Source organism: Lolium rigidum, chromosome 3 (genome assembly GCF_022539505.1).
Source record: "Lolium rigidum isolate FL_2022 chromosome 3, APGP_CSIRO_Lrig_0.1, whole genome shotgun sequence".
In the NCBI taxonomy this organism is placed as follows: domain Eukaryota; kingdom Viridiplantae; phylum Streptophyta; class Magnoliopsida; order Poales; family Poaceae; genus Lolium; species Lolium rigidum.
This window is the reverse complement of record NC_061510.1, coordinates 378217606-378226937: the sequence shown is the minus strand read 5'-3', so window position 1 is coordinate 378226937 and position 9332 is coordinate 378217606.

Below are 9332 nucleotides of genomic sequence, written 5' to 3'. Positions count from 1 at the left end.
GCTATAAAACTGTTACTACTGATAAACTCTTGCGAGCAAGTCTATTTCCAGGTGCAGCTGAATTGACAACTCCGATGTTAAGGCTTACAAGTATTCTTTGTCTCCCCTTGTGTCGAATCAATAAATTGGGTTTTACTTCCCGCGAAGACTGTTGCGATCCCCTATACTTGTGGGTCATCAACATGGCGTACAAGGCCCCGTCTATTACCTTAGCGAGGAACTCACACCTGCAAAACAATGATATCCTCACCATCAGAAGTTGGCATATGCAGTATGGAGGACAACACGGAAACTACGGCATTACTTTGCAGAACATCCGATTGTTGTTGTCACAGAAGCTCCATTGAAAAACATATTTACCAATCCAGAAGCGACAAGCAGAGTATCTCAATGGGCAATCGAGCTAGCACCGCACGATATTTCTTATGTTAACCGAACAGCAATCAAGTCCTAGGTTCTTCCCGATTTCTTGGTTGATTGGATCCAGTCGCAAATCCCAGCAGCACCCGACATGTCGGGTTCGTGGACGATGTATTTCGATGGATCTAAGCGAAGCTCATGGGCAGGAGCCGGAGTAGTGCTAATCTCGCTCCAGGGAGACAAAATGAGATATGTTCTAAGGATGAAATTCTCATTACCAACAAATAATGAAGCAGAGTACGGATCACTACTACACGGTATGCGTATGGCCAAAGCATGTGGAGCTACTCGTTTAGATATCTATGGAGATTCAAATCTCGTAGTACAATAGTCGATGAACCTGTGTGATGCTATTAGCGACAACATGATTGCTTATCACCAGATGTACCAATCAATAGAAGCTAAATTCGAAGGTTGCGAGTTAAAACATATCGGCAGAGCCAGCAACGAGGAAGCAACCGCTTTGGCTAATATCGGTTCTACATGCTCTTCTATCCCAAATGGAGTCTTCTATGAAGTAATTACTCAAAGGTATATTAAAGTAAAAAACTGCGGCACCTCCAGATATATCGGTTACTGACCCGGGGGCTACGCTCCAAGAAGCTGCCAAAGATGTTACTGATGGATCTAAGCAGCAAGTCCTTCTTCTTGAGACTTTATGGACTAAACCTTTTTGGCATACTTGATGGAGCAGTGGTTGCCAGATGATCCAATAGAAGCAAGATGCATCGTGCGACGATCTAAAGCATTCATCATAGTAGATGGCGATCTTTATAAACGAAGTATCTCCGACATCTTTTAATGGTGCATCACCATCAACGATGGAAAGACTCTGTTGCGAGAAATACACGAGGGGACATGTGGTCATCATGCAAGCAGCAGAGCACTTGTGGCTAAAGCTTTCAGAGCTGGGTTCTATTGGCCAACAGCAGCAGCCGATGCAAGAGACCTAGTTCGGAAGTGCGACCCTTGCCAATGTTTTGCACCAAAGCCACATGCACCTGCCACGGATTTAATGATAATACCTTTGGCCTGGCCCTTTGCTCAGTGGGGTTTAGATCAAGTTGGTTCACTACCGAAGTCATCACCCAGAGGTCATACTTATCTATTGGTAGCAGTCGATAAATTCACCAAATGGATTGAGGCCATACCAGTAACCAATCAGACAACCAAAACCGCTGTCAAATTCTTTAAAGGAATAACTTGTCGTTTTGGTGTGCCTCATAGAATCATTATAGAAAACGGGACCAACTTCGAGTCTGAACAATTCCATCACTTCTGCAACAGCAATGGTATCAAGCTCAAATTTGTTTCGGTTGCACATCCTCAGACCAACGGGCAAGTGGAAAGGATCAATGACCTAATATGCGATGGCATTAAAAAGCGCCTTACGGGTGCAGCTGGAGCTTGGGTCGAAGAGTTACCATCAGCACTCTGGAGTTTGCGGACTACACCAAATAGGTCTACGCAATATACTCCGTTCTTCCTTGTCTACGGAGCTGAAGCTGTTTTACCTGCCGACATTCACTTTGAAGCACCTCTGGTGGCCTCATACAGAGAAACAACTTCTGTTCAAGCACTGCAAGATGTTGTAGATCTTCTTGATGAGGCTCGAGACGTCGCCTTAGCACGAACATCAGTATATCAGCAGGCGATACAGAATTATAACAGCCGAAGAGTTCGCACGTACTCGAAGCTTCAATGTTGGTGATCTAGTAGTACGGTTGAAGCAAGACAGGACCCTGAAACTTGAATCTCCATGGGAAGGACCGTTTATCGTAGTCATACCAGGAGGAGCTTATCGACTCAAGAATCCTACTTCGGGAAAATACGTTGGGAACCCATGGAACGCTGCACACTTGCGACGATTTTATGCGTAGAATTCGACATGTTTCTTTCTTGCATTGTGGCTTCTTAGCCAGTTACGAATTATGAATAAAACTTCTGATCAGCTTATGTGATTATCTCTCGAGCAAATGTTCGGGAACTTTTTTTTGTCGATTACGAATCTCATCGGGAGCGCCGGTTAACAACGCATCATCAGGCCGCTCGGCAATACTCGGGGGCTGCAAGAATTGATACAATATTACCGGTAACTAATACTCCCATCGGGAGCTATGATTATCGACATAACGTGGTCTTACCCGGCAATACTCGGGGGCTGCAAAGAATTATTACAATATCGATATTAACTAATACTCCCACCGGGAGCTATGGTTATCGATGTATCATGGTTTTTCCGGAAATACTCGGAAACCATAAGTATTTAACAAAAAATAAGATTCCATCCAAGCCTCAAATAAATTTGTGAGTGTTGCAGTTGATGGAAACAATACAACATATAAAAGACTCATACCGGTGCACTGTGTTACGAAGCCGAACAAAAAGCGGATAATTCCCTCGGTTACTCGAAGGGTATTTCTCTTACAAAACATACAAGCGACTCTACAATTACTACGGGATCATCGAGTGAGCAAACTAACATGATCACTTAGTTGCCTTCGATAAAATATTTCGGATGGACTTACGGTTCAATGATTCATATTGATGTTAACAAAGAGCATCAAATATATACAATATTACTCCTTGCAACGCAAGGTCATCCTAAAATTGCACTACGTGCAAGAATGCTAAGAGATTTTTTTTTGTCATAGTAAGGTCTCTTGATCTTCTTGATTCTTCAAATCTCTTTCGGTACCTGCCTCCATCCTAGAAATAATAATGTGAGCAGAATGCTTAGCTATGGGATAATACTGATCTAATCTCACATTAGCATTGGCTATGGATTCTAAATCCATGGTTGGATGACATGCTAAAACAGAAGCAAGTGCAACTTCAGCTCCAGCTCCAGCAAGAAGTTCTTTGCGCACCAAAGATCGAATCCTGACTGGAGTCTTGAATCAGGTGAACAAAGCTGATAGAGTTTCAGGTGCTGGATCCAAAGGAAACATGGTTTTTCATACCATGGCTAGATGAGTATAATACTTAGCGAAGTAATAATGAACCTTCTCAGCTCGATATTCAAATTTCACCATGATTACGACCTTTCGTCTATTTGACCACAGTTCACACTTCGGATGAGAAATGTCGGTCATCACTGCAATCTTCTCATGGATCCATCCGTTTTCTTCTGATTCATCGGAAACAACGACTTGTGAAGACAAAGAGAAAGTTAGCCGAAGACCATTTACAGAATTATCGATAAATCAAAAAGGATGATCGCTTACAGCTTAGACTCTCGGTAGCCACACGAAGGCGATCTAAAGCATGTTGTTCGATTGCTGCTGCAATTTCGCTATTTTTCTTCACCAATGTTGCCATACTATGAAGGCCAGCTATGTCTTTGTTCAGTCGAGAAATCTGATCGCGCAAGCGACGCACCAGTTCCGGCTCACCAGTAGCAGAAGAATTCAAAGAACTCCCGATTCGGGAAGAAGTCGAAGGAGTCTGCAACAAAGTATTTAATATACATCCTCAGAAGATTATCGGTAGAAAACTGTTAGATATAGAAAATTCCCATTGGGAGCCCACAAAGCATTTCAGTCAAAAGAATGTTAAACTCCCATCGGGAGCACGCAAAGCATCTCGTTCAAAAGGATGTTAAATGCTGACAATAGATCCAGCTTAAATTCGCTACAAATCAAGGATCGAATGTATTCAGATTACAACTAAAAACTAGTAGGCTAGGCTTAATCAAGTTTGTGCTAATGGACTCGGAGCAGCTTCGGATGCAGCTTTCTTCTTCTCCTCATCAACTAATTGTAGGAGCCGACTGGCGCACGACACCGAAGATTGCTTGAAAGGCTTAAGGTCAATAAGGCAACCGTTCCAACTGGAAGCGCTTTGGATAGCTTTTCCAGATCAGGACCAAGTCCATGCCCCATCAACAGTTGAAAAGTAAGGACTGCACCATAAAGACGAGAGCGTCGCTTCAATACCTCAATGGCATCAGAAGAGTCGATGAAGAAAGTATCCGCCATTTCTCCAAGAGTCTTGCTTTGATCCAACTTCGGGAACATCATCGAAAATTGTCTCGACAAAGCTCCCTTAGTTTTCTTCAAGAGATCTTGGAGCTGGTTGCTGGATTCAGTTGCAAATGAAAGAGTATCTGACGTCGATTCCACTCGAAGCTTGTTTGTACGGTTGACAGGCATGTCGGCAGTACCTAGAAAATTATGAAGAAGCAATTCATCGCAACAAGAAAGTATTCTGGAGAAGAATCACACAAGTATGAAGAAACCTTACTTAGCAAACTCGCAATGGACTCTCGGAGGGCACCTTCCTTTTCATCAGCTTCAATGAAAGCCTTGTGCCTTGCCTCTTGCTCGTCCTTCATTTTCTTCTTCAACTTCTTCAGTTCGTCCTTTAAGCATATGTTCTCACTTTGCGCCTCGGCTGCTAGCTTGTTAGCTTCCAGCACTTGGTCAGCCGAAGATTTAACAACCTTGCGAAGTTGGACATTTTCTGATTCTAGTCGAGTAAATTGATCAGCAAAATCTACCACATCGTCAACTGTGGCATAAATTGGCTGCAACAAAGAAATTGAAGGATTATGTCAGAATATACAACGGGCATATCTTAACCTATACTTGGCTTTCTTCAAATAGCAAATCATCGGCTCTGGGGCTAGTGGATATTACGTTGGTTATTATCCACTGAAAACAATGTACTTGCATGATCACGTGAAGATGAAGGAGCGGAAGCACTTCCTGAAGGATTAATCGTTGAAAGGGGAACTTTGGCCACGACTGTTCTTGGCGGAGGAGTGGCCAACTGATTAATCCCAGCAGTCAGAGGCATTGACTCCTTTGCAGATTCTTCCTTATCAGACAATATTTTTTCCCTCTTTGAAAGAGGAACTTTGTCGTCATCTTCAGAACTGGATAAACCAAAAATGAATCTTAGTAAAACCGAAAGAAGCTAAATGCAAGCATAAAAGAAATAAGAATAAACTTACGATATTGACTCGATCTCATCCTCTTCTGCAAAGAGTCTTGATGGTCTTTTTGAGGCCTGAGGAGTCAAAGTATCTTGAGAAGGTGCAGGAAAAGCAGCTGCGTCAGCATCATCATCATCTCGTCCGCTAGGACTCGACTCCGCCGTTGCTATCAGGTCTTCATTAATCTTCCTGCGACGCATGGACTTGGCAAGTGCATCGTCCTCGGGGGCTTCATCACCCGAAGAATCACTATCCTCAAGAATGTTCTGGTCATCCTCAGTCTCTTCGGAAGCATCATCATCTTCTGGAGCTACTCCACTTTCGGGTGTAGGTGGATATCATTGAGCAACAGTAGAAGCCTGTCGAAAGAAAAAGCAACGATTCTTAGATTCAAAAACAAAAATAATATTAGATGCAAAAACAAATAAAATAATTACCTCAGAAGGAAGGTGCTTAAGATCGAGAGGAGGGTGAGGCGAAGTCATAGCTATGATATCCTTTTGGCTGAGGCAAGTTAGACGCCGCGCCTCATCTCGAAGATCCTCCTCAGACAAATCGGTTGGGCTGACCCTCGATTTGTCCGTTACACTAGTGTACAGCCAGAGTTGATGAACCCTTGACATCACTGGCTGCACTCGACGCTTCAGGAACACTGAGACCACTTCAGTGCCGCACATTGTCTGACCCCCTGCATTCTTTAGATCCAAGACCTTTTCATATAGTTGGTCAGCTATTGCGCTTTCTTCGGCCATCAGAGTGTTTTGCCAGGATTTCTTCGGCACGACAGCAAGAACATCTTCGAATGGTGGCAGATTGGAGCGCCGTCCTGATACTGGGATGTCCCAAAGAGAAAACCACTTCTATCGCCAGCCTTGGACCGACTCCCTCATCGGGAAGTTGAAGTAGTTAACCTCCTTCCTGACGACGAAGCTGACACTGCCAACCACAGGAGGACCATCATTGCCGTTGTGGCGTTTGACATAGAAAATTTTCCTCCACAAACCCCAGTGGGGGTCGATGCCGAGGAAAGCCTCACACAAGGTGATAAAAGATCAAGAGATGAAGAATGGAATTGGGAGTCAGCTGCCAAAGCTGAATACCATAGAAAAAGAGGAGAGAACGAAGAAATTCATGGGTAGGAAGAGAAAGCCCACGAAACAGAAAGGCAGCAAACATAACTGTAAAACCTTTCGAAGGCCTTGGGCGAGAGGCAGAACCTGGATGAGCAAAATTAGATTCGGCAGATGAGATGAGGCCGAGCGACCTCATCTTGTTATCCTCACGCTTAGAGATGGTGGATGCGGTCCAATCAAGACTGGCTTTGGCTCCACCTGCAGTGGCATTGGAACCGGCGGATCCCTTCTTCTTTCCCATGGCCGCTGAGAGTTTGTGGAAGCAGAGGCAAGGGCGAGGAGGAGGCAAGGAAAGAAGATAAGCAGTATGGAGGCGTAAAAAGTGAAAACATGAAAAGGTCCCCCATTTATAACAAGGAATGACTAGGGGATCGTGGCCGTTACTTTGGCATCGTGGGAAGATGGGCGAGAATCCAATCGTACACGTGTCAAAAAGAGAGGTAAACCGGTGGCCCATTACTCCCACTACATGCGGAAATCGAGGAGGCACCTCGGTCAAGGCGCAAGGACTAGTCTTTTCCTAACTGACCGCGCAGAAGTAGGGTGGGCCCGTCAGGTCACGTCCTGTCAATCGAACCACCGCAGTGACCACGTCATTGATGATGTCATCAAAAGTATCGGCTCCTCGTGCAACATCCAAAGAAGTCTATACCATTCGAATAGTACGACTTGAGTCTACACACGGTTGCAAGCATCCGTGCCTAGACTCGGGGGCTACTCCCATCGGGAGCGATGGACGTGCACCCGATAAACATTATGGACTTGAAGGTTTCAGAAGATCTAGGATCATGCCCGGGGACTTGATTCTGAGTAGAGTAATGATGTTTTGTCATCGGCAGTTAACCAACATCGATATATCGAGTAAAGTTGGGCACGTTACTCAAATCCCTTACGTACTGTCAATTGGCATGACTTTACTCGAAGTTATTGAAGACCCAATATACAAAAGATATCAGATGATTGCCATAGCTTGCAAAAACATATCGGCAGCTGAAAACATTCGAGTGGTATAACTTGAGTCCACACACGGTTGCAAGCATTCGTGCCTAGAATCGGGGGCTACTCCCATCGGGAGCGCTGGACGCGCACCGATAAAAATGAGCTTTTTGTTTTCAAAAAGATCAACATCTTCCGGCAATTATGGACGTTCGATAGAAGACAATTTTAGTCCCTGCCCGAAGCTTTACTTCGGCCAGTCTCTCGGGGGCTACTGACGTGGGCATTACCCTTCGTGTAACCCATATTATGTTACCTCTTATGGCCCAACCAGGGGCCCATGAAGATCATCCACCGACCAAGGTGGGCCGCTACGTTGGTTCCGAAGAAAGATACTTCATGAACAAGGCAAGAAAATGAAGAACAAGGAAAGTTTAGACGTGCAACTCTTTGTAACCTAGTCGAAGCCGGACAAAAATCTTGGGACCTGGCTCACAATATAAGGGCCAGGAGAGGGTCTGCCGAGGGACACACAATCAACTTAGCCAGAATCACCGCAAGTCTAGAGCTAGGTCGTAAGAAGTCTGCTTAACCTCTCGACAAGATCTTAATCTTAGCCTTTGGCTACCCCTTTGTAACCCGATAATTTCGATAATCAAGATCAGACAAGCAGGAAGTAAGGGTTTTACCTCATCGAGGGCCATGAACCTGGGTAAATCTCTCTCCCCGTTTGTTTGGTATCCGATGTCTCGTATCAGCCTGTAGGATTCCGTCAACCCTAGGCCCCAAAAGGTGGGCATTGCCGAGGATCACCCTCGACAAAGGACATGAAGAGTTTCGATACGCTTGTTATCCTCATCGCGTGGCATCTCTAGAAATGGGAAATCCTAGATAGCGAACGATCGCTCTCTTTGAGAGCAGCGATCGATTTCCGACATTCCCGAAATGGAAATCGCGATACATCCCTTCTTTTCCATTTTCGTCGCGAGCGCGCTCGAAAAATAAACGCGCAGCAGCGGGAATCGATCACACGACCTGCAACTTCACCACCGCGCAGACCAACTGGGCTACGGTTGGTTCGTGCCAAAAAGCGGGCAAATACGCTTTTGAGTATACAAATAACACGGTAAAAAGATAAAAAAAAAAGGTAAACGCGTTCTAAAGTAGAAAAACTGGAAAAAAACCCGAATTAAATAGTGACTGCGAGGCCACAATCTCTCCTAATTTTGAAACTGAAAAATAACTCCGATTGAACTCACAAATTATCAACCACTCTACTCATTATTTATCAATGGTAAATGTGAAAACTTATCGACCTAAAAAGCCAATTTCATTTAGAAAATTTTTATTAACTTTTTTAGCTTACAATTTATCAACCCCTCGTCCCGTTATTTATCAACGGTAAATGTGAAAAATTATCGACACGTAAACCTAATTTCACTTAGAATATTTTAGCGATTTTTTAGCTTACAATTTATCAACCATTTGTCCCGTTATTTATCAACAGTAATTGTGAAAAGTTATCGACACGAACACCTAATTTTACTTAGAATTTTTTTAGCGATTTTTTAGCTTACAATTTATGAACCATTGTCCCGTTATTTATCAACGGTAAATGTGAAAAAGTTATCGACCCGGAAAACTAATTTCATATATAATATTTTGTGAATATTTTTAGCTCACAATTTATCAAACCCTATTCTCGTTATTTATGAACGGTAAATGTGAAAACTTATCGTCCCAAAAAACTAGTTTTATTTAGAATATTTTAGCGACTATTTATTTTACAATTTATCAAACCCTTTTCTCGTTATTTATCAACAGTAAATGTGAAAAGTTATCGTCCCAAAAAACTAATTTCCTTTAGAATATTTTAGCGACTATTTATCTTACAATTTATCAAC